Source organism: Aythya fuligula, chromosome 2, assembly GCF_009819795.1.
Source record: "Aythya fuligula isolate bAytFul2 chromosome 2, bAytFul2.pri, whole genome shotgun sequence".
Taxonomy (NCBI): domain Eukaryota; kingdom Metazoa; phylum Chordata; class Aves; order Anseriformes; family Anatidae; genus Aythya; species Aythya fuligula.
In genome coordinates, this window is record NC_045560.1 from 114,283,780 (window position 1) to 114,309,968 (window position 26,189).

General features: G+C 37.8%; 1 protein-coding gene across 5 annotated transcripts in view; it reads left to right on the forward strand.

Moving 5' to 3' along the window:
- The window catches only part of NOL4 (nucleolar protein 4), a 193,456-nt gene that overhangs the window by 65,332 nt on the left and 101,935 nt on the right, over positions 1-26,189 (forward strand). Inside the window, exon 1 of one of the 5 annotated variants that reach the window (XM_032182975.1) lies at positions 22,763-22,806. The exons of the other annotated variants lie outside the window; for them this stretch is intronic. The gene's annotated coding sequence lies outside the window, so the exon portion shown is untranslated. Of the gene's footprint in view, positions 1-22,762; positions 22,807-26,189 lie in introns of those variants that run through there. 5 annotated transcript variants of the gene reach the window in all.

Genomic DNA, 26,189 nt, shown 5'->3' on the forward strand with positions numbered 1-26,189 from the left:
TTAGATGTTAGAGTCCTCAAGGTAGGGCTGAGGCCTTGCTTTTGCATTTTGAGTCATGACATTTCTCCTTATATCTAACTAGATGCCGGGCAAACAAGTTTTGACTATAAACACAAAACACCAGTGAGTTCCTTTGTTCTTTGTTTTAAGCACAGTCATTGATAAACCCTTTGAAGTACTCATTAAAAAAATAAACATCTGTGACGTTTAGGTTTGAAATCTGGGCCCAGAAAATGCCTCGAACTCATAGCTCTTTACTACTAGCTTTTAAAAGAGTTGCTGACACTCTTAGCATTCTTGTTCCATTTCAGGAACATTCAAAGAAGTATATAAGAGAGTTCAAACTTAGTTTCTATTGAGTTTTCAACTTCATTACTAGCACAGATAGAGATGTGATCATCCCATGCTACTCTGGTTTTCAAGCCACACCTAGAGTATTGTGTCTAATGCTAGGCCCCACAATTCAAAAAGATGCAGACGGGGGGTCCAAAGGAGGACCAAAAAGGCTGGAGAACCTGCACTGTAAGGAAGTAGGTCTTTTCACCCTGGAGAAGAGAAGGCTCAGGGGGACTTCATCACAGTTTTTCACTATTTAAAGGCTGGTTATAAAGAGGACAGAAGCTCTCTCTTCACATGGAGAAGACCATGGGCAACAGGTACAAGTTGTACCAAGAGAGGTTTCATCTTGATACAAGAAAGAAAATTTTTATAGTGAAGACAATCAATCTTTGGAACAACTAAAAATTGTACCTGGTGATCTTCTGAAGTCCCTTCCAACCTGGGCTGTTCTGTGATTCAATTGAAATTATGCTGAAGTTAAATGAAGCTGTTCCCTACTATGTGCCTTTCCACTATTCTGTTTCCAAAGATTCCATAACCAGGAACATACAGGAAGAGCTGAAGGTTGTGCAAAGGCTGGCTCTCCAGCTCTTTTGGCTCTGAGAAAGCTTCAGAGCAGTGGAGTAAGGAACAGGAATTTGAAGTGTTTGGATGAAGGTTTGTCTTGGCAGGGTGTGTCAAGAATCATCAGAGCTGCAAACTCATCTCATTTACAGACAGCATTCTTCCTGGGTTTGGAGGATCTGGCTGATACACTGCCAAAGGAAAATGCTATTTGAATAGAGAATAAAGAAAAATAAATGGTGCACATCCAAAGTATGTTCAGATCCTGAGAAGTGTTAAATACTGGGAACTAGGATATTAAAGTTTCCAATTTGAGGCTCTGTATACATTCAATAATGCAAAGAATCCTTGTAAATAAAATAACCAAATCATGTGGGACTCTTTCCATTTAAAATAGAAGATACGTATCACTTTTTTTTTTTTTTTTTTTTTTTTTTTTTTTTTTTTTTTTTTTTTTTTTCCCATGGCCTAAACAGCCTTGCAATGGCAGGTTATCACTGCTGGCACAAAACACAGTTTTTACAGAGTAATATTGCTTCCACTGTTATCCAGGTTGCTCAGCCAAACTTATCATTAACAAGTTTGGCAACACCCTTAGGCAAAGAGATGATTTGATAATGAACAGCCGTCATCCTATCTGAATAGACAGCTATTGGACACAGATTGCCAAGAGATCATCTGCTGAACTCTTTGAAACTATGAATGCTTAGCTGCAAATATTTTAAACGCTCTCTTTTTGAACTGCTCAGCCTATAATAATAAGTCAAAAATAGCTTCAATGAGTATGTATTGGAAGTTCTTCCTCAAGGGAGAGATTTTGACTCTGGCACACATTTGAAAACATTGTGCTTCCCTGTGTGTGCTCAGATCTCTTTGGACTCATTTCTAGAGTGTTTCATTCATTAAGATGATCTATCTTTGATTATAAAGGCTTTAAATTCTTTTTAAAAATCCAGTGGCATGGTAAAGGTTCAACATTTTGAGTGTTGTATGTTCTGCCTTTGTGTACACTAAGGTGTGTAACATTATACATAGAAGATATTTTCTAGATACTGCTTAGGTTCTAAAATTAAATACATGGTGCAGAATTACATTTTTGTGATAATTTTAGGTGATTAAGTCACCTTGGCACAAAGGTCCATCAAAAGGCAGTGTTTTCATGCATGGATGCCAGGAGTGTCCTTTAAACAAGATTCAGCTTTTCTGATTGTGCTTGATTAATCGGTTCTTCACCAGCATACTAAGGAGATCTCAGCAAAAATCTGTTGAACCCAATGAACAACTTTTACTTAGCTGAGTTCTTTTGATTTGATATTTTCTTGAAGATACAACACTGTGAAGAAAACAAAATGATAGCTATTCTGAATCTGAAATATATCTGAGAGAAATAGTATATGGAAACCGACTAAAGTGGAACCTCTTATATGGTAAAATGGGAGGCACTCTGGCAATGAAAGTTTAAATTTCACACCACTTTCTAACTGATGGTGCAAGATGCCAAGTGTATCTGCTTAGGAATCAAATCCTTTTGGATTCCCATAGAGAAAAAAGTAGTTAATGGTATCTACACCAGCAATTAAGTGTTTGTTAAACCTAAATATCACCAAAGCCTTTTAACTTGTCACATGAGAAGAGCATGATAGCCAACGTCTGGACACAGATTTTTCTCTTCATCTCTTTGCCTTTCTGCATTTTGCTGAAAGCCTGAAACTTTCATTTTGGGAAATGAGAAAAATAAAAATTATACATGTGTAGTCAGGTCTCTGTTTATCTGAACCACCTGGTCAGATAATGTAGGGAAATTTCATGTTATGCCAAAAGTTCTAAATAGGCAGTTTGAATAAACAAATTATTAAACTTTTAGGCTTGAGAGTCTTATATTCAGGTATCAAATCTATGTCTTTGAAATTGTGTTAAGCTAATGAAGTCTGATTTTTTCAAAGATCATCAGGGCTTGTCAGGGGCGACCTTATTGCTCTCTACAGATACCTTAAAGGAGGCTGTAGTGAGGTGGGGGTTGGCCTGTTTTCCCACGTGCCTGGTGACAGGATAAGGGGGAATGGGCTAAAGTTGCGCCAGGGGAGTTTTAGGTTAGATGTTAGGAAGAACTTCTTTACTGAAAAGGTTGTTAGACACTGGAACAGGCTGCCCAGGGAAGTGGTGGAGTCACCATCCCTGGAAGTCTTTTAAAGACGTTTAGATGTAGAGCTTAGGGATATGGTTTAGTGGAGGACTGTTAGTGTTAGGTCAGAGGTTGGACTCGATCTTGAGGTCTCTTCCAACCTAGAAATTCTGTGATTCTGTGATTTACTAGTTCCTTTACTACAAACCATTGAAGGGAATCTTATCTGTTTTACATCTGCTTACAGACACTGCAGTGCGATAACTATGCCAAAATGAATAAAGAATAGCTAAAATTTTTATTTATTTATTTATTTATTTATTTTTAACCAAATACCAGCTATGTGACTATTTATGGCTAGATTAGAGTCACAGCTAACTCTAGCACATGATAACATTGTCCTGTTCCCCAGTTCCTTCTCCAAACTAGGGACCTGACCCAAGCCATCTGAAGATGACTTCTGACTTGCAGGTCCAGGTTTCTTTCTACCAGTGAGCAAAGTGAGGAGGGACAGTGTATGTGCAGCTGGGACACATGCCCAGACTGGAGAGGGTGGAAGTGCTTTCATGTCCCTTTTGAGAGTCAACCTGTAAACACCTCTCTCAGAGCGTTTGACAAATATTTTTTAATTAATCTCAGGAAATTTTAAAGCGTCCACTGCTGACTCAACTCAGATTTTGGTTTTGATGGCTAGATTTATAAAGGTATTTAGCTGTGTAACTTTATTAAAACCAATGAGAACCAGGCCTCTAAATACTTGCTGAATAACAGTTATGGAATTAAATATTATTTTTTTTATACTTTAATAAAATTTTGCTTCACTTTTGCTCCTTATTTTATTTTATTTTATTTTATTTTATTTTATTTTATTTTATTTTATTTTATTTTATTTTATTTTATTTTATTTTTTTCTCTATTAATTTCAGAAAAAAATATTGGGGAAAAAAAAAAGTAATCACCAATTACTGTAATAGCCACTAGAGGTCTACTGATATCAAAATTCTGCCAACATCAATTATTTCTGCAAGTATTAAAAATGCTTCATCCAAAAGAAAGTGCTTCTCATTAAGGCTTGGTTGTTTGTTTTGTGAGGTGTATCATTTAATTCTCGGAATACTTAACCTCTTAGTGTTGTTTTTAATCAAGCAGTATTTTGTTGAAGTAGGGAAGAGTTACAGTGTAAAACCTACAACTGAAAGGAAATTGAGACTAAAAAGATCTCCAAGTATATTCACCAAGTGAGTATATTATAATGTAAATCACTGGGCAGAATATTTCTTAGTGGTAGACCTTGCAGCTAACAGTGTTTTAATGAAATTGTTCTACAGTTAATGGCTTTTATAGCATTATTGGTTTCCATCTGCCTTGGAGGATTATATTTATATTTTAAAAAGTAAAAGAATCTTCAAATCCTCTTTTAAATGATCTTAGTATGATGCTTTTTAAATTTCTATCAACAAGCGGGAATTAGATTACTGTATTTCCTGTAGGCCTAGTTATTCATCACAAGAACAGGAATGTATTTTTTGGAACAAAAGGGTTGATGCATTACATTAATGACTTTCCTCCAGAGACTTCTCTGAAATCAGGTGACAAATATTGCTTCTCAGCCAAAAAAAAACAACAACAAAAAAACAACAAAAAAAACCACACACAAAGCAAACAACAACAAAAAGGTTGATCATAGTTGCCCTGTGATTCCTGAGTTCCTTACGTAGAGTTTGTAGGGAATCTGTCCAGGCCATGAGAAGACCCATATGAGACCTAACTGATGCATAGAATTAAACATGACTTTATCTGTTCCTGTTCAGAAAAATGTTTTTATATCCTCTTTGTCATGGCACAATCCAGACACAAAACAGCAGCCTGTTTGCCTCAACTTGTTAATGCATGGATAACATGCAAAATTTTCATCCCTCACTGAAGGATGAAGGCTGTAACTGTGTGCCGATTTCAATTAGCTGTCTAAGGCAGTGGCAGGTGGCTGGTAGCTAAAGAAAAGCCTATAAAATCTGCCTTTCTTTCAGACTATTTGTTATAACAGAAAAAAATCTGATGGCCACATCTGTCAGTCCATGTTTATGAAGGTATCCACACATTCCTCCTAGTGGTCAGAGTGCTTGGTGTGAGAAATTTCTTTAATAGGACGGGAAGTCATGAGTGTGACAGCAGAACAACTCAGAGGAAATCTTCTTACTATGGGATTTGTAAAACCCTTGTATAAACAGCCACTGTATATACATCAGTCATGCCCAAGGCAGTTCTCACTTATTGCCCGTCATGGAAATCTTTCATTTGTCTCCCTCTTCACTTTGAAGTGAAAATACTACATGAAGAGGGCAATGCTTTTCCCTACCTGAAGAAAGACCTGTGAAATGAGTTCTTTTGAGAATATCCTTGCTTTCCTCGTTGAACAAGGAGAGAACCAGCCAGGTCCTTTGTGCAGAAAGCGGACGAGCAGATTTATTCAAGGCAGTGCTGGGAGGTGTAATCACGTCTCACTGCACCCGTCCAGACCCAGCACCCCGGCAGAGATTCCCCTCCTGGGAGAGCAGGTGGTGGAGCTGCTATGCCCTCCCTTATGTTATGGGGGGAAGGGTAATTTTAAGTTGCTGTCAGGGCTCTGAAGGAGTCTTGCCAGTGAGGCTGGATGGAGCAAAAGAGATATGGCCAGAGTAGCTGGGATGTGTGAGGACAAAGGGTATGCTCTCCAGCCATTTTCTGTCCTAGTCATTATCATCCATTCATCACCTCCTATCTCAGCTTCTGAATGATTTGATCTATTTTCATCTCAGTGCTGGAAGCTAGAGATTATTATTATTACTGTATTTCTATTATTAGTAGTGTTTCTTTCCATAGTGGCCAGGCATTTCTGTGGTACTAGGTCCCTGATTCCCCATATGGAATTTGTGATGACCATAGCTTCTGTACAATCCTGAGTAGTTCTCTGAGCACCGGGCAGTGGGAAAAATGCTGGAACTCTCTGATTTTCCCTCTGAGCATCCCATACTTGAGAGGAATGTATACTGAAAATGATTAGTGTGAGGGAGCGAAAAGGTATAAGATATATCATGAGCATGGGCCATTATGTTTTTCGTATTTAAGTAAAAACAGATGTAAACTATATGAGGCTAATGGGGCATTGCTTCCAGAGTCTCAATGTAGCAAAACAAATGGAAACATTTTTTTTCTTTTTAACTATAAAATATAGTGTTTAAATGGGCTTATATGGCAGAAAGGGTGGAGCCAGTATGGCATTTTTTCCAGATGTTTGAATTCCTAGTTATCCTTGCCCCAGAACTGGTGATTCACCTTTTCAAAGCTTTATTCCCTCTATCTGTGCCAACAATATGTGAGCACCTCCACAATTTTTGTTGTTGTTGTTTAGTATGCTTGAGGGAAAAAGGAAAGGGCAACTTATTTCTCCTTCCCTTGGGTAAAATGTGGCAAATTTTCCACTATCTGCCTTCCTTTCCTTGTGAGGAAAAGATGAGAAGTCAAACGACAGTTTATTAGCACTAGCTATGCTCACCCCTGTCTCAGGCTGGGACCTCAGCCAGAAACATGATTCAAGCATTAGGAGTAAATGAGAGGAATATTGTTCACTGCAAGATTCCCAGCTCTTCCTCAAACTCACAGATAAACCCAACAGATTTGACTGAAATCACAATGAAAGCATCCTGAGGACCTTAAAAGATTCATTTTAGCTTTCATCTATTTTATTTAATTTTTCCAGAAAATGTGTTTGGTTTTAAGAGAACTGTAAGCAGAAATGTTTATTCAAGCAAGACCCAAAGAAACCTAAATGAAATGCAAAAGCCCAATTTGGTAAACAAAATATAGCTTTCAGGATTTACCCGTATGTACATATATAAGTATAGCTTAGTAATGATTTTGAGAATTATGAGCTTCTAATTTGAGGACTCGGTACCATGAGTGTGGAACTTATGGATAAATAACAGTTTCTGGAGTACTTTTCACTTTATGTGTGGGACCAGAAATCCTGGCAACATGAAATATTTAAATATTGTGTTCATATTAACTGCATTAATTAAATATCAGAGATTCAGTGAACTGGATATGGATAACATGCTGGTGAAAGCCATCTATGGTGCTGGTTTTATTAACTGAATCAGTGCACTGTATATTCAATTAAGGGTAGGGTGTCTATAGATAGAAAGCCCTCAGGCCTGTGACTTACAGAGAGGAGCTGGGTTAGTGTGCTGCAAGCTGGGTGAAAGAAAGTCTTGGAAAAGGTTTCTCCACGGTATTGAGTAATATACATATAAATACGCACAGGGAAAAAAATGGCTTTCATATGTATCATAGATACAGTGTCTGGAATATTAATATCCCTGCATTTGAAGCCTTTACTTTTTGTGACAGCCTAATGAGCCACTGACAGTGGCTGCCTGCTTGTCCTGAGCGAGTGTCCAGCATGATGTTGTTTGTGTTGTACTGCAGGATGCTGAAGTGAGGTTGTCTGACTTCCGTCCCCTTGGGAACCTCAGGAAGAGATGTATTGAATCTCCCATAAGGCTATCCTGAGAAACTGTTTTCTATCTAAATAAATACCATCTCCTGGGGATCTTTCAGAATAGTAACCACACTATGACTGCCAACATCTTTCCCTAGAGTCAAAATCTAAAAACCTAAACTACAGCATCCTTAATATGAAGGCACAGTTAAGATGCATTCCCTTTTTGATGTTTTATTACTTACTGACTGAACAACACTGGCTTCCTACCTGTTTCTATGTGTAAGTTAATTTGTATACATTTTGTATTGTTTGGGACTAACCTTCCTTAGAGACTTTTGTTCTACTTATTTGCTATACAAAAGCGAGGGTCATCTGTGATGTTTTTTCTGAAATTTCTTAGAGTTACATGCTAAACAGAGGAGGGAGGAGGTTAAGGCATACTTCTGTATTCCTGTATGAGATTTCTTAGCTGGAAATATATATGTGTGGCCTGTAGTGTAAGTCTAGTCCATCAGCCCCAATGATGTAAGCTGCACAAACAGTTTGTGTGTGCACAGTAAGTGGGATACAACCCAAGTACACCAAGTTTATCATTAATGCAGCAGACATTGTGCAGTAAGTTCAGTGTGTTCTGGCATCACTACTCTTTTTGCACACTGCTGCACAATTGATGTGTGCATAACAAATTATACCAGAAAGCCTGATTTTTTTTTTCACCTACTTGCAAAACAATTATCACTGCTGTACCTATCCAGTTTGAATGATGCCTTCTAAACATGTTGGGTTCACTATGTATGCCAGAGTATGTTGGTTTCCAGCACTTTGGCAGTCCAGAATGGACAAACGTCCAGAGTTCTCTGGCTCTGTATAGACAAAACTCTTCTGCAGTAGAAATTTCATAAAAAGCCTTTGTGTTTGATAGTTCTATACAGAAGAGTAGCAGATTTGAACTTTCAGGTCTACAGCTTCTGAATCTTTTATACATAAACTGATCTCACCTTTGTATACTTATGAAGAAATGTTAGCTAAAAGTCTTAGTTGCTTCTGCAAACTCTGCTTAAACACTACAAAAATGTATAATACAGAATAAGAATTCATTATATTATGTTTCTTCCCTTTCCTTGAACTTTACTGCATTGCTATACCTTGAAAACTGATGTTAGAAAATAAAAACTGGTACAAGATGCTCTGGGCTTAGAGGAGACACAATGAAGAAAGACTAGAATGGAAGGCAGTGTGGAATGAAGAAACATCAAATAATCTCTTGGGCTCTTCAGTCAGAAAAAAAAAAGTTGTCTGAGAAAGAGGTATGACAGAGATTTGTACAATTGTAAGGGTTGTATAGAGATAAGCATGGTATTATTCTACATTTTCTTATACTGTAGAAAATTGGGGCACTTCATAAAATGAGCAGGCAGTGAGATCGTAAGAATCAAAAGACGGTTTTGGACACAGGACATTATTAAGTTGTGGTATTTACTGTCACAGAATGTTTCAGAAGCCAAAAATATGAACAGCTCAGAAGTGGAGTGAATGTAGTCCTGAAGCATAGATCCACTGATGACTATTCAGAACAGCTTCTGAAAATCTTAGAAGCTCATGAAGGATTGATAGCTTGAAGCAGCAAGGATGTACCAGAAGAAGGATTATCATATATTTTATTGTTTGTATGGTCTTAACGTCTGTTCAGTATTTGGATACTTAGAAAAATGAATCTTTGCTTGGCCCACTGTGATTATGTATGCTTGCTTTTAGATATCCAGGCATCACCTCTGTATGTTAAATCCTTGATAGCACATGCGGCATAGTATCAAAGAATCAAAAAAAGTCCTACAGATACAAGCAGTGAGAGGATTTGATTCCCCTAACAGATAGCAGAGAGAGAATCTGTAGCCAAACAGGAAGAAAAGGCAGTGCTCAGTTGCATGCAGTATTATGAGTCTGCTCTTTGATTTTGTGCATTACATTGTGCTAATTATCATAATGAACCATATGAATGTTACCTGAATCTCTATTTTACCATCCCTAATTGTTTAGTATACTTTTTGTTTGTTTGTTTGTTTTGTTTTGTTTTCTATCAGGTGAAATAGAATTCTTCACTGAGAAGTATCTGATCACTTTGTAGAAAAATATTTAGTTCAACCATCCTAATGTCTTTTGGATTTTTTTTACTGTTGACTATCTTCCCTTCCCTTCCCTTCCCTTCCCTTCCCTTCCCTTCCCTTCCCTTCCCTTCCCTTCCCTTCCCTTCCCTTCCCTTCCCTTCCCTTCCCTTCCCTTCCCTTCCCTTCCCTTCCCTTCCCTTCCCTTCCCTTCCCTTCCCTTCCCTTCCCTTCCCTTCCCTTCCCTTCCCTTCCCTTCCCTTCCCTTCCCTTCCCTTCCCTTCCCTTCCCTTCCCTTCCCTTCCCTTCCCTTCCCTTCCCTTCCCTTCCCTTCCCTTCCCTTCCCTTCCCTTCCCTTCCCTTCCCTTCCCTTCCCTTCCCATGCTCCCATGCACCAGTGGTTGCAGAAAAAAAGAGGTCAAACAGAAATGAAGTACCACTGAAAAATTAACCTTTATAGGATTGTAGGACAAAATGGCTAAGCAGCCACTATGGAAGTGACCAGTGTGCTTGCCCTGCTCCAATACTGAGAGGAGGTCATGAGGAATTGGGGTTCAGTGGATTTGTGTATGTTTCCTAGTTACCTCTGCCCTGGTCACTTAATTTCTCTTTGTTTCATTTCCTGTCTGGAGAGTGAAGGTGATAATATTCCTTTAAATCCCTCTATTTTCTGTCTTGTTTGATTTAACTCTAAGTCTTTGGGCCAGGGTGTTAAGATGTGCATGTGCAAAGCTGGCAAAATTGTGACCTGACAGTAGTAAGGGCATGCAAATGCTGGTGTGCTTTCTTACATGCATGAGTATGTTAAACAGAAATACTTAAACAAAAAGCTAGCCAACCAATAGAAAAAGTACTTGGGAAAATAAATAAATATATATCCTCATATATATGTATGGGGAAGTCCTTAGCTATTCACTTCTGCCCTTTTTTTCTCTCTTCCTTTTTTGTACTCTGCTGCCATTCTCTCACTTTCTTTTCCTTAACCTTTCTCAGATGGTGAGAAGGCGGCGTTAAAACAAAAGCTTCCCTCTGTTTGATGGCATACTTTAAAAGAAAAAGTAAACTGTGAGGGAATCACTGCCTGAACTGAGTGTGCCTCCTCCTCCAAACACGCACTTGGGTGGGAACTAGAGCACTGCTTGATGGCTGCTCTGTGCTGCAGCTGGTCCCACCAGCTTGGCTGCTCGTGCCACCCTTGTTTCCCTCTTCTGTACTGTGAAGAGTGACACACTCGTACGTGCCTTGGAGGCAGAGCTCAGTGAGACGCAGGTGTCACGGGCAGCCTTGCAAGGCATGCCTACTGGCAGCGTCAAACCAGCATGCCAGCTTTGCAAAAACAAAGCAGAAGCACACAGCCATCCTTCTCGTGGGGGAACCAGTACCCTCTAGCACATTCTGGCTCTAGGAAGTGGTATGTCCATGACCTTTTAGTGATATGGTTTCAGGAAATGTGGAAAGGAATTAAAAAATAAAATAAAAGAGGCTTTTTTTTTTTTTTTTTCCAGTGAAAAACATTTCCAGTTTTAAGCATGAGATGTGGAGGGAAAATGTTGCCATTCTCATTTTGATGTGATTGACTCTGAGTGTTGGTGGGTAACCGTCCTCCTGAATCATGTTTCCTAGTGGGAGATTAGGAAGCGATGCCCAGATGGGAGCTAACAATACCCCACACATCTCACCACTTCTCTGCATGGGTGGGACTAGGCTGGTACCAAGACTAGATCTCAATGTTAGCCTCACCAATTTGGACTCATATAGGGGAATACTAGGCTTGTTAGCATTTCTATTTTAGAGCTACCAGCCATGGGATGGATTGGGAAAGAAGTAGCACTTAAATTCCTCAAGATTTGGCTACCCCCCCCTATGATGCATTTAGTATAACAGTGAATATTATTCATTTCTTAAATTAGAAGGTCACAATGCCATTTAAGTCACCCAGTGGAGACAAATTAAATCATGTAGGACCCACATAAACCACTGTGCATGTCTGGGATTCCAGCCCCTAGTCCTGGCCATCCATATCTCACTGAAATCAGTTTTGCACCATGGGACTCCAAAATGGTTTCTTTGGTCACTACTTAGCTAGACTTTGAGCAATTGTTTTATTGTTTGTCCAGTCTTAGCCCAGGTTGTAAATCTCAGTCCAACTACCCTTTATAGTCATTGTCATAGCATCTGTCCCTCTGTATCTGAAGCAGCCTGACCCTGATGCAAGCCTGCATGACATCAGTGAGTACCAGACTAGGTCTTCATTAAACAAAAGTTAATCAAGGTATTCTGAAATCTCATACGCAGAATATATTTATATAGTCATGACTAGAGAATACGATTAAATGTGTATCTTTGCCTTTTTTCATGGTGAGCAAATTATTACCATTTAAAACATGGATATTGCAAGATGCACTCTATGAAAAAAATGCTAAATCATTGCAATAATTCTCACAGACTTTAAATGACTTTGTCATAGGAATTTTCCTCATTATAAATGTAGTGCTTAATCTCATAATGTACTGCAGACCAACTGTATTTAGTCTTAGGGAATAAGCAATAAGGAAAATTTTCATGTGATCTGAGAGTTAAGGACTACATTTATATTTTTTATTTGATGTCTTAGGGTGGACAGTCCATGGAAGTTCATTCAGGTAGTGCTGTTTCCCTCTACTGTGCAACCTATTAGAAACTGGCTTTCACAAATTCACTATTTGAATGTTTGTTTTTCTCAAAGCAGGAAAGGGAAGAATATACATGTATCAATCATTGTCTTGACATGATATTTATGATTTTTTTTTTTCTGCTACCTCACTGTATACATGTCATATGCTTTGAGCATTAGAATATCTTGTGTATCAATTTTTTCCCACTGTTCTCCTTTACAGTGTATATTCTTAGATCAGTTTTGCCATGCCATATCCATTCTGTCCCTGTTAATGGTTCCTCAAATTTTATGTCTATTTCTGAGAATTAGGTATCAGATGTAATAAGCAGCCAAGGTCCAGCTGCTATGGCCCAGGCAATGCTCTCACGTCTCAACTTTTGTTTATTTATTTTCCTTATCTGTAACACATAAACCATTTATTGTAGGATTGGTGTCCCCTCAATAATTTCTTCATTTAATTCTTTGAGTCTAAAGCCAGGTGAGATATTGAATCAGTCAACTGCTGTCTCTTCCAGTGAGAATGTAAAATAAAAAATTAAAGGATGGTTTCATAATTCCTGTCTGAGATTCCCACTCTGGAAACTGATTTTAGCTGTTGCTCCTACCACGCCACCAAAATTACTCTTTATATAGCTACCAGTGAAACTTAACAGAGCTTTGGAACCAGGTGGAAACCAGGTGGAGAAGTAAACATTTCTTCATAATCTTCTCCATGTCCTCTTAACGTGCTGTTGCATCAGCATCTCATACAAGTCTTCCTGTGATGCACTCTGCAGTAAAGTGGAGAACTGAAAATATTTTGATACAGATCTTGGTACTTAAAGAATCTTAGATCTAACTGTGTTAGCGGGTGTATGAAAAGCATCTGTCTTACAGCTTGCATGTTCTTTAGCTCCATTTTATTCTCTTCCCCAATTTTCATTCAAGCAGTCATGTGATATTATGGGTACATTTCTTACAAATATGATGACATTTACTGAACCAGAAAAAAAAAAAAAGAGTATTCAACATTTTTCCTGTACTATAAGTTCCTTGATTATGATGTTTTATCAAGCCAGAACTGTTTGGCATAGCTTTCTTGTCACTTTTTGTAGTTATGCAACAAAACATAAACTGCTTCTCTTTTAATTTTGTTACTCTTGGTCTTACACCAAATAGTCATCCACAGATTTTTAGAGATAAATAACAGATGATTTTTGTAACTTTGCTGGGCCATTAACATGGTACCACTTTTATTATTTTTCACTCATCTTGATTCCTCTGTGTGTCTGTCATAAATGGCAGCTCTTGGGGAAACATCATCAGCCAATGTGGTATATGTAAAAATTGTTATTTTCTATGATCTTTAAGATAGAAATTACTTAAAATATTTTTCTCCAGTTCTGAATTAATAAAGCTATTCAGGGAGCATTAAATAGAACTTCTTGCCTGGCATAACTGGGAAATTGGCAGTTTTTGGTCTTTCAAAGCTATTTGTTTACAGAACTTTCAGTCATCTCACTGTGTTGTTGCATCCTATTTTCAGCTTATTTTTAACATCAGTGTCTTTATCCTGAACTGTAGATTAAATTGATAAATGGGAGAAGACACTAATTTTTCCTAAAAGATCCAATATTATATCAGGGAAAAGCAGACTTCATGTTATATTGAAAACAGACCTAAGCACATTCAAACATAGAAATGCATAGTAGGTCGGTCATCCAAAGCACCGTAGTGACATGACTTGGAGTACCAGGAAGAAAATTTGATGCAACTTCTAAAATTAATTTCATATAAAGCCATAAGGACTATAAAAAGCATCTACCATACTGATAATATCTCTTGCAATTGCATTATACCGTGGGATTTTTTTTTTGAAGTAATGGAAAAAAATTTATTCATTTAGAATGTATGTTCCAGTACAGCTATTTTGGCTGCTGGAAAGGAAATATGGGAGAAATATGCACTGATGAGTGGAGCAGGAGAAGAAAGTCCTACCATGTTTAGTGGTAATCCTTAAAATTTAACCAGTATTCTAATAATGTCATAAATATCAACAATGAAGCAGAAATTACTTTTATAAAGCTAATTAAGATTAATTTTTTTTCTTAACTAGTTGTACTACTTGATTTTTGTTTTCAATAACTAATACTTGTTTGTTTTTTTTTTTTTTTTTTTTTTTTTTTTTTTTAAAAGACACTTGGATATTTAAAATTAGCTGATAAAGCTGGAGTGGGTAGTTTATACAGTTTAACGTGGAGATATTCCTTTCTGACCAAAGTTATGAGCATTAAAAGAAGAAAGCAATAAATACACTGGTCATCATGATATTTTATTTATTTGTTTACTTTCTGAGAAGTCCAGTCTGATGATAGCTGTTTGGGTAGATTATGCAAAAAGACAGGTTGTAGAGCAAAATTCACATGAATAAAGCTAAACAGAAATCAATGAGCATCTTTAATAGAGTTAAATGTAAATATTTGAAGTAACACATACAGAAAAGAAATTATATCAGAGAGTGTATTTTAACAGTGTATAAAAGAAAATAGCACTGAACTTGGAAAACAGATTTGGAAATGGACTCTCTTATTTCAGAATGTGAAGAAGTTTTCCTGTCTAAATTTACATTATGCTAAATGAGACTTTTTGTGATATTACCTAGATGACATTTAATTTAAATATTTTAAGTATCCATGCCCTGATTTTTTTTCTGTTTGGGAATGTAGAATTTAAAGTTCACACTTATGTTTAGGTAGATACAAATGATCTGACCTTCAAAGTATCTTGTATTGAGAGGGAAGATAGGAAATGTGATTTTTTCAGTGTTACAGCTGGTATCCAGGGAACTGCACATGAAAAAAACAGAGGTCTATGCAGGTCATGTTGGCAGAAACTACCCTGAAGAACAGGGTTACTATGCAGAAGTACAAAATAATGCAGTGTATAAATACAATGTACAAAGAAAGAGTCAAGAGCTCAAACACATTAAGAGCCCAAACTATTACTATGTGAAAGAGCCACTGAGCTTGTGGCTGTTGTAAAGTACATCTATCTGCTGAAAAGCAAAGAGTCAGGGCTACAAGTTTGGGCACTAGAATGCCCAAACATTCACTCAGTTTAGTAGTTAGGTCTCTTCAAAGCCTGTGTTGGGCCATTTCAACTTGCTTGCTTTGATGTGAATCTGTTGTACAGGAGGGTATCCCTCAGCAATGGGGATGAAAACGTGATCCACATGGGTTTCCTGAAGGCTTTTAACAAGGCCCCTCCTAAAGGCTCTGTAGTGTCTCAGTGACAGAAAAACCAAAAATGGTGAATACGAATAAATATTTATTTTTTCTCAGTTGAAAGAGGTCATCAGTGGAGTCTAACTGGATTTGTGGAAGGATTCTTATTGTCCATAATATTCATAATTAGTTTAGAAAGAGGCTGGAGAACTAGGTGACAGTTGTTGTTGACAAGGCTAAATTACTCAGGATTAAAAACCGAATCCTGATTGTAAGGAGTACAAAAGAATCTCATGGTACTAGGTGATAAAATAGCATAACAAATTTGTCTGTAGTGAATGTAAAGTAAAAATAATGAAGAAATATGATTCTAAATTTATATACAGTTCACACTGGCTGTCAGCTGGCTGTTACCATTTTGGAGTAATATCTTTGTAAATATCAGCTCATTGCTCAGTAGTGGTTGACAAACATGTTGGTATGAATTGTTAGCAATAGCACTAAAGGTATGGGTTAAACAGGATTTGTAGTTAGATGTTAAATCAACTACTGCAGTTGGAGAAAGTAGATAAAATTTTTGTATACAAATCTTGATGAAAATGGGGATAGAAGGGAGAGACTAAAAACCTTAATACAGATGAAGAACAATGGGATCCAGCAAGAAAGAAGTAGACAACAAAACAGTGAACAGTAGCATCTGATTTTTCACCACCATAAAAGACAGAACGTTAGGCTAAAGACTTCCTCTGACCCAACATATACTCCTGTCACATCCCTGTATAAATTTATGTGCCTACAGAGCCATTCCAACCTCCTTTCAAAAAATGGTATTGAAGAAAAGGTACAGGGAAGGGTGACAAGGGAGATCAAACAAATGAAATTGTCTGCATGAGAGAATGGACTACACACTAAGACATTTTAACCCAGAAAGAAAGATATCTTAAGAGGACATGACTGATGTCTGTAAAGTCACAAATGGCAAGGAGAAGACTAAGAAGGACTGTTTATTTGTTGTCTTTCATAATAAAAAATGTATGACGAAATTACCAGAGGTCGTGACCAGAATAAATAAAACAAGTCACTATTTTGTGCATCAGAAACAGAGGTTGTAGATGCCAAATGCTTATACAGAGTCAAAGAACAGAGAAAGAAGACCAGAAGTCTTGAAGACCAGTCTTCAAGCTATTCATTGTCTTTTTGCATTTTTTATATGCAGATCTGATCTGTAGGTGATACACGTGATGTCCTTGCAGTTCACCTTCAGGCTTCTTTTGGGAACAAGTCAGCTAAGTCCCTCTGAGGATTTGGACACCACAATAAAATGTCATTAGTGTGCTTTTTACAACCAGCACTATGGAGGGTTGTTTCATTACGGTGATAGTCGGCTGAATATGAGCCAGCAGTGTGCTCAGGTGGCCAAGAAGGCCAACGGCATCCTGGCTTGTATCAGAAACAGTGTGACCAGCAGGGCTAGGGAGGTGATCGTCCCCCTGTACTCAGCTCTGGTGAGGCCGCACCTCGAGTACTGTGTTCAGTTTTGGGCCCCTCGCTACAAGAAGGACATGGAGGTGCTTGAGCGGGTGCAGAGAAGGGCTATGAAGTTGGTGAGGGGCCTGGAGAACAAGTCTTATGAGGAGCGGCTGAGGGAGCTGGGCTTGTTCAGCCTGGAGAAAAGGAGGCTCAGGGGCGACCTTATCGCTCTCTATGGGTACCTCAAGGGAGGCTCTAACGAGGTGGGGGTTGGTCTGTTCTCCCATGTGCCTGGTGACAGGACGAGGGGGAATGGGCTTAAGTTGAGCCAGGGGAGTTTTAGGTTAGATGTTAGGAAGAACTTCTTTACTGAAAGGGTTGTGAGGCATTGGAACAGGCTGCCCAGGGAAGTGGTGGAGTCACCATCCCTGGAAGTCTTCAAAAGATGTTTAGATGTAGAGCTTAGGGATATGGTTTAGTGGGGACTGCTAGCGTTAGGTCAGAGGTTGGACTCGATGACCTTGAGGTCTCTTCCAACCTAGAAATTCTGTGATTCTGTGATCATTTGGTTAATTTGAGTTTACCATGCAGATGAGAGGGTTTCAACATAATTCACTGTGGATGAAGCTAGTCTAGCCCTGAGCAGCATGGACAGAAGTCAGTCTGCTGTAGTTGGTCCAAAAGACAGAGCTCACTTCCTGGAGAGGTCCACAAGGCTAAGAATGTAGCCAAAGTATATTAGATTGGGTTTTGGAGGTGTCTGACCTAAACGTGGTAGGACTGTAAAAGGCATGCTTGCTCTGTTCTCACTCTTGTCTCTATTCTCTAGCTACTGCCTGGTATCAGGGTCAAAAACTTATGTTCTTATGCTCTTTTAGGAGAGTGGCAAGGGCTCATTTCTGGAAATAACAGCTTGTATTTTAAAGCCAGTCTTTATTTCTATCCTCTTTTTGAATAAGACTGCCTATCAGGCATAAGTATGGTGTAATCTTTTGTTTTTGGTTTCACTCATCAGAGTTTGTATTGCCTTAAACTAGCCTGTGAAATTCACAGAATCACAGAATCTTTGAGTTTGGAATGGAGCTCTGGAAATTGCCTAGTCCAACCCCATTGCCTGATTAAGAAACTGGGTAAATTATTTTTTACAAGACAGACATTTGAAAGCGCATATTTATTTTTGCTAAGCCTCTCCGCCACTACCAGACTGATGAATTAATCCTACAGTCCTAGAAGAAAGAACATTTTACTGTATCTTAACTTCTGACCTTTTCTTCCATTTATAATTTCAATGTAGAAATAACTTTATTTAATGTTGTTAAATGTTGCCCAAGTCTCACAATAGGGTATCTTATCCTTTCAGTAAGTATTTCTACATTTGGTACTACATTCCTACATTCCCAAAACACAAAACATTGTTTTAAGAAGACATGATATTATTTTTTTTTTTTTTTTTTTTTTTTTTTTAACTGCAGGTTATTTTTGTTTTTGTTTGTAAATTACTTTGGCTATTTGAAAGAAATCACAATGATTTTTGCATATTTAAATATCATCTCTTGAAATGTTTCATCGCTTACTATGTCACTTGATTCAAACTTGACCCTAATTCTGTTAATACTTACTCCTACTTGTAAACCTTGAGTAAAGTCAGTGAATTGAGAGGAACCAGAGATGTATAAAAACAGTGTAAGTGTTACTGGAAATAGATCCTGATTGCTTAAATGAACTGGTGGATAGAACTACAAGAGGAAAATTCTAAATTATATGATACCTTTCCAAGAATGAGATTGTGTTTAAGAATAGTTTTGTTACCTTCTTGAAGTGCAAAAGCAACAACAACAATAACAACAAATTAAAACAGAAAACACCACCTTTTTAATTTATATATTTAGGTGTATTCAGATTATTCATTTTGCTCCTTTAGTGTTGTGTTTAAAATATTAAAACTGATGTTTGCTCTCAGAAGGTGGTGGTACAGTTTGCACTGGTGTAGACTTCTCATTCTTGATTTATCACTATATTAGGATTGAAATGTAGTCAGTGTTTCATATTAGGAATTCATCTGACAAACGCAGAATCTGAGTTACCAAGATATTTTTAAAGAGAGGAAGGAACAGATAGGGAATTAAGGGCTTTAAAACACCAAATCAAGGGTTTGATCCTGCAAAGTACTGGGTAATGTAGCTCTGTAGCTCTGTTCCAGTAAGACTTACATGTGCTTTTGTTCAGGCCCAGTATTTAGCACTGTTAAATTTCAAGTTAATAGTTCTTTAAAAAAAAAGTTTTTTTTTTAAATAAATATCTTTCTTCTTGAAAAAGACAATTCATATTCCCTTTTACCCACAGATTTCAAAGCACTCTGTGAATAGATATATGTACAGAAACTATAAAATAAGAATGAGAATTTAATGGTGAATTCTCAGTTAAACATAGTAAAGAAATAGAAAGGAAATCAAAACAGAAACCTTAATTTTCTTGTGTCAACTTTTCATATTGGACTCACATAATAGATTTATATTCCTTTCTTTTTTTTTTTCTTGTTTATTTTCAACATAACACCCTCAGACTCCTCATTTGTGGCCAAAGCTGTGAATTCATGCAGAAATGAAGGACAGGATGCATCTTCTGAGCTCCCACATCTTTTCCTTAAATTGTGGGTGTCTTGTTGAGAGGAAATGTGCTTGCTGCATATTCACCTCTCATCCCCTTCCCAAACGAGAGGGTAGACAGAGGGCAAAATTCAGACTCCACCCTCGTTAAAGGGCAGACTGCTTTCAAAAAAGGTAGAGCAGTGGTAGCAGCTTATTTCTGCTAAGGACCGAGAGCTGGCTTATACACTTTTGAGCCTTACCAACATGTTTCTTTTCTTCCAGTAAGATACATATTGGTCCCTAGTCAGACTAGATTGCTTAAATACATGCCATCATCTTTAATTTTGTCTCATTCCTTGTTCTGGCAAGTTCTATCTGGTTTTATTAAAACAGTTGACTTTCCCTGGGTATGCATATGTGCATGTACATATGCAATAGAGATAGCTGTGAGTTCTTGGATGTTCCAGATCTCTGAACTTTGCAGAGTTAAAGTGCCACTGGTTCTCCATGTGTGTGTGAGACGGTGTGTTCCTGCTGAGGGAATGATATGGGTATCCACCAGAAATAAAGTCCAAGAAGTTTCAGCCTGAAATGGGAAGAAGATGTTCAGGATAAATTTGGACCCATTTTAGTAACTGGATATTATGAGTTTAGGGTGCTGGCAGGGGAATCCGTTTGTTACTCAATTGCTAAAGGAATACAGTACTTATATTTTGTGTTTGGTCAAAAGACTGAATTTCCAGAAGAGTAAGACTCAGTGTTATTAAATGTAAGTTCTTTACTTGAGCATTAAGAAATGCATGTTTGCATTCTAAGGGCAATATTTACTGGTTTCTACAGTTACAGTTTGTGAAAAAAAAAGAACCAGAACTTCACTTTCATTAGCCATAATAGTAGTTTAGCTATTTTCACTGCATTAATCTTGCTGCTAACTGTTTCTTTCACACTGTGAGAAGACAGTGTATGACAGGAAAAATCTGTAACATCATTCAACATTTGATTATGTGCCCTTTTTCCTCAAAACCAATTTGCATGCCTACAAATATCAGCGTTTCCCAGTGGAATTGAAGGTGTAAAATATTGTCTCTCGAGCTCAAAATCATTTAGCCAAAGATTCTTTAGTATTTGGGAATTCTGGCTGGATGATTTCAAAAGCAAAACCATATGCCATTTACATGATTTGGAATTTCTCCAGTTGCATAGAACATGAGTGGAAAGTGAAAAAAAAAAAAAAAAGAATAAAGACAAGAAAACTCACACTAATTAGATGTTAATAAATACAGGTGCTATACTGTGTAGTGTAATTCATCTTCACAGCAAGCTGTGTGATGAGTCAGAGACAGCAGATTCTGAGTGATACTATTTTGTACACAGGCATGTATATTCTCGATACACACTAAGATCCAAATTAAGGTAAAACTGAAAGGGTTGTGTAACAGATATTTTTCAAAATTCAAGAAGTGCAATTCTCTCTGGCCACGGAAAAATAATATAATGCTTTTCATTTGGTTGGGTTTTGTCTGTTCACTCCTCACTGTAAATGCAACCAGGGTAGTAGCTGGATGGCAATTTGATTATAAATCTACCCAAGAAGATCCTGGCCTGACCATCCTTATCTCCCCATTCCCCCCAAGAATTCCCCCAAACTTCCTTAACCATCCCAGGCAGTGAGGTGCCTGTAACAAGAGGGCTCCTTCCCTCCCCAACCAAAACCTAATTCCTGGCCATACCTGGTCTGCTGAGACCAAGTTATGTTGGGACTAACCTGCCAGCTCTCCTGTATGACTTGCTGTACAGGGAAAGCTGTTATATGTCTGCACACTCCCCTCCCCTCCTCAGTAGGAGATCTGGCTCATTTGCAGCTTGTGGGCTCTTTCTCTTTCACGTGTGAGAAAACATTGTGGAGGCTCCTTGGTTTTAAAATTTCAGAGAGAGAAATGGATTCAGATAGTGTAGATTTGAGTCATCTACAGCTCTTTTAGTACTCAGATACAGCAAGACATTTCTGGGGCTGAGGGGCTGGTGTGTCCTATCTGCTGATGCTATGTTGTGTGTGTAGACACACATGCATACGTCGCATGCTCAAGAGAGAAGGCACAAAGGAGTAAGGAATCAGTTCTGTGCAAATGGACGGATAAAAGCATGATTAAAGACTGGCCTTACATTCTCAGCTGATGCTTCTTTAACGTGACAGCTCACTGAGATGTGTTTGTGTCTGAAATAACACAAGAAGGCACAGTCATGCTCCAGCCTCCAGGAATTTACCATAATAATATGTTGTGTGGTGTTGTAGGAAAAATGAAAGCACAAAGAAAAACCCTTTGCATAAAAATTTGATTGGACAATTAAAAATGCATAAATAATTGAAGTGACTATAAAAGATTTCTACTATTCTCATTGAGAAAAAATGCTTAAAGCATGGGATCCACACATTATTCTGGGGCAGCAAATAGCTGGTATTTACAGTATGGATTACTCGATTTTCTTTAGCCTGATGAGCAGGGCTCCCAAAGCTTATTGTGGCTGTTTTCTCGTTTATATGAGCCACGTGGCTGCTGTGATTTCCTTTTGTCAGCATCCCCTCCCCCCTCAGCATAACCCCCCGCGCCTCAAACACAGATGTTGTACCGTGCTCTTTGTGTGCATGCATGTCTACGAGTGTAAAACCGGGAAAGAAAGGCTGTGGCTAATGCACTGGAAAACCAAAGCTGAAGTGCAGGACTTGGCTTGAGACTTTATTCCTTTATTACAGTGAGATGTTAGCGTAGACTAAGTGTAGGACTAATGTGTATGAACGAGTAGTGTTTAATAGCAGCCACGCTGCTTAGAAAATCATCAATTTAACGTAAGCAGGGATGGCAGTTTCATTAAATAACACTACGATCTCTCAACCATATTCTTAACTAGTAATCTCCCCGTAGCAAAATACATAGATAATCAACCTCCTAGCCTGCCAGTAAACTTGCAGGGGAATTAAATCCTGGAGGAAGGAGCCTGTAGCCCCGGAGGAAGGCTGAGTGCATGTTTCGCTGTCGTCTTTTCAGCTCATCTCAGTGGTCCCACTGCTAGAATGTGCTCTGTTGTCATGGCAACCCCATCTCCTGCTTCCTACAGGAAAGATTAGCTCGTACTGTGCACTGGAGAGAATTTAGGGGAAGTCAAGCTAATCCCTGGGTGCACTGCGAGAGAAAGGTTGGACCTCGCCTGAGGGATGCTGTATCTGCAATGATAGAATTGGCCTGCCACAGACACTGGTATTTAAGTTGAAGAGCAGAATTCACAGTAAGTGTCAGATCCTCCAGAGAGGAATATTGAATGAGGTTTTCTAAGTCTTGCCGAAGACTGTCCCATGCCAACAGTGGAATGACAGCAGGAGGCTGTGTGTGGAATACCAATACGTTTCACCCGTTTAGGTGGTATTTCAAATACAGATTCAGAGCCTTAGTTCCCTGGAAACTAGGTGATAAAATTTTAAAACATCATCGTGAGACGCGCACCTAGGCACCTGGAGCATGTCTCATTTGGTGCATAACGCTGAACAAGTGATGATGAGCGTGACTTACAAATTGTGTATGCACTGTGCGGCGTGCTTAAGAATTCCTGTGTGCTGAAAAATAAGCGGGAAAGTGTGATTTGTGTGTGCTGCAAAGTCAACTGCAAAAGTGCTGAACTATCAATATTAAGCATGAAAATGTACAACTCTGATTCAACAGTGTTTTTTCTTCATATTAAAACCCAAACAGAGGGAACATGAGATTTTAAAGGTATAGTCATGATACAAGCTTTTATTTGAGGAAAACTCATTTTAATGTAGCTAAATTAAGGTGGTGTGTGACATGATGCAGCATGTGAAATGTGTGTCTGTTTTATTGCTTGTAGTACGTAAACAGAGAGTATTCTAGCTATTCGATTTCTGGTTATTTTAATGCTTTAGCTGTCTTTGATACGGTCCTGTATTTCACTTTAATAGATGCTCAAGTCTCCCAGCTTTAAACTAGATGATTTGCAACAAGGTTTGAACTGTCTGTTTGTTATTACTGTCAGCTTTTCCTAAACTTATTATTTTTAACAGAGTTTTTATGTTCAGCCTATGTATTTTTACAATGTTAGTATGTATATTTTTCCTATTGAGTTTTTAAGTAAAAAAGTAACTTTATGATTATTTAATATATACAAATACTGTCTAATTTAGATCTATTTATGCATATGTTTTACATGTATAAAATGTATGTATGTGTGTGTGTGTTTCTGCAATACATACATGCATATACATATGCAGACAAATGGGGTCTTTGTTTTAATGAGGCCCGTTAGTGATTCATGATTATATATCACTGGGGAAGTAAAAGACCTGTTTTCACTTTGAAGGATAGGCATTTTTCGCATATCTAAAACCTTTCTTGTTGCAAAAACCTTATAAACACACTCAGTTTGCTTAAAGGAACAGCATATGTATGGTTCTCTGTGTGTCTGTAGAGTAAAAAGGGAGATCATCTGGACTGATATGATGAAAAAATACTGTGTTGCCTTTCCAGTGACCTGGGTCCATGAAATGGGTAGTGAAGAGACATTTGTTTTCTTCTACTCCCTCCCAGGGCAGCTTAGAAAGGGTCACACATAAGCCCCAGGTTGGTTAATATGCGTGATCTCAGAAAACTTTTTTTTTTTTTTTTGTCTCATTTACCAAATAGTAAAAGCACTGATAAACAAAGAGAATGTCTGTCTTCTCTGTAGATGATAAAATCAGTAGTCAGTGTATATCTATTATATAGAAGACTATAAAAAAAGCACAAAATGTACAGAAGATTTATGCCATTATTCAAGCTGGCCCTTGAATCTGTGGTAGACATATGGGTGACAGGGAATCCACACAACTGTCAAGCAAACTGGGGATGGGGGTAAGAGAAAATTTATCAAATGTTTTTCATTAGAGAGAGCACTCAGAAATTATTCTTCATTATCCTTCCAGTTAAAATATTGATTATAAAAGCCTCTTCTGTGGTAAAATAACATACGTTTGCCAGATAATTCATTGTGTATTCTCACAACCTCTATGAGGCTATTTTAGTTACACCTTTTAATATAGCTATTTATACATTTTTAAAAATTGTAAGTGTTTAATTACACAAATTTTCTACCTTGTGTGTCATTTTCTTAAATTAACCCAGATGTTGGATTTTTTTCTCTCAAGGTCATGTTTTGTTACCTTTCTTTCTTTTCACACCCCTAGTGCTTAATTTTTGTATTGTATAAGGTTGGCTGGTCAAACACTGTCTCAACTTTTTCTGTCTTCTGCAAAATGTGGGATTTTAGGAAGTTGGTCCAAGTTTTATTACAGCTGAATTTTCATAAAGGGACTTGAACTTCTTATCTGTATTTTTGGACAATTTTAAGCACCAATTGTAAACAGGACTAATTACATGTGAGAAAGTGCAATAAGGTTCAAAGCATGCACCTAAACCCATAACCTGTGTTGCATTCTCTTCTAAGAAAAGGCTGCCAATACTTGTAACAGTGTGAGTGTATTACACACAAGGACAGATCCAAGTAGTAGAGACAGTTCAGAATCAGGAGGCAGGCCTCCAAACTTGAGGGAGTTCCTATATAATCTCTGTGCTTTGATTAAAGAGAACTCATTTCCTAGAGTTGCCAGAAACTAAGAAGTAGAGGCATCTCTGATTACTGTATGTAAAAATAAACAAATAAATTATTTAATCAGAGTTCCTTAACTCCTCAAAATTACAGATGTAGCCTCTTTTACCAGTTTTTCTCAACTGGACTTTTCCTGCTGTGAGAACTCTGCTTCCTTACTGCAGCAGGTTACTCCCCAGCCCAGCCTCTTCACTTCATTCCTGCTCCCTGCAGGTACTGCCCTCTGCCTGAACTGCCTCCTCCCTACGCCACCGTGTCCTAGCATTCAGGCTGTCTGCTGGTTAGAACTGACTAACATCATGCATCTTGTGTGTCTTTTACATGCATAAAATTGGTGTGATTTAATGCATATACAGGATCACCAGATCAAATTTGAGAATTATGACACCAATCAGAAAAATATTATAATTAGTGCGTTACTCTCTTTCCTTGAAACATTTCTCACTGTTGCAAAAATTAAAATTATAATAGCAATTAAAAACAAAAACAAAAACAAAAATATTTATAAAGCACAGCCCCTTCCTGCAACCTGAGATCTTCCTCCATTTGGAATTCATGGATAAAAATTTGTCTCTTTCTCATTCAGGTATTAATTCAGGGAAAAGGAGGTAAGATGTTCAGCACTTCCCAGGTGGTATGTTGCACCTCACAGAACCTGGCCGTCTGTTAACACCCAAAAATATGCTAAAATCACAAACTCTATTCTACCCCAGCAGGAATCTTGCTGCTGGTATTCTTATTAAATCAGTAACAGAAATCACATATTTATACTACATACAAACTTCAGGCTACATTGCATCTTTATATACAATGTATGTGTCTCTCCATATTAGAGATTTATCCATCACATTTTAATAAGAAAACGGCAATAGTGATTATATGTTTTTCTTGGTTGCAAGGCATTTTATTTGCTGGGGCTTATTTGTCTCTTTAATTCCTTTTAAAATGTATGTATATATCTCATATTACCAAAGAGACCATAAATGGATTGAAGGTAGCAAAAGTGGCCTTCA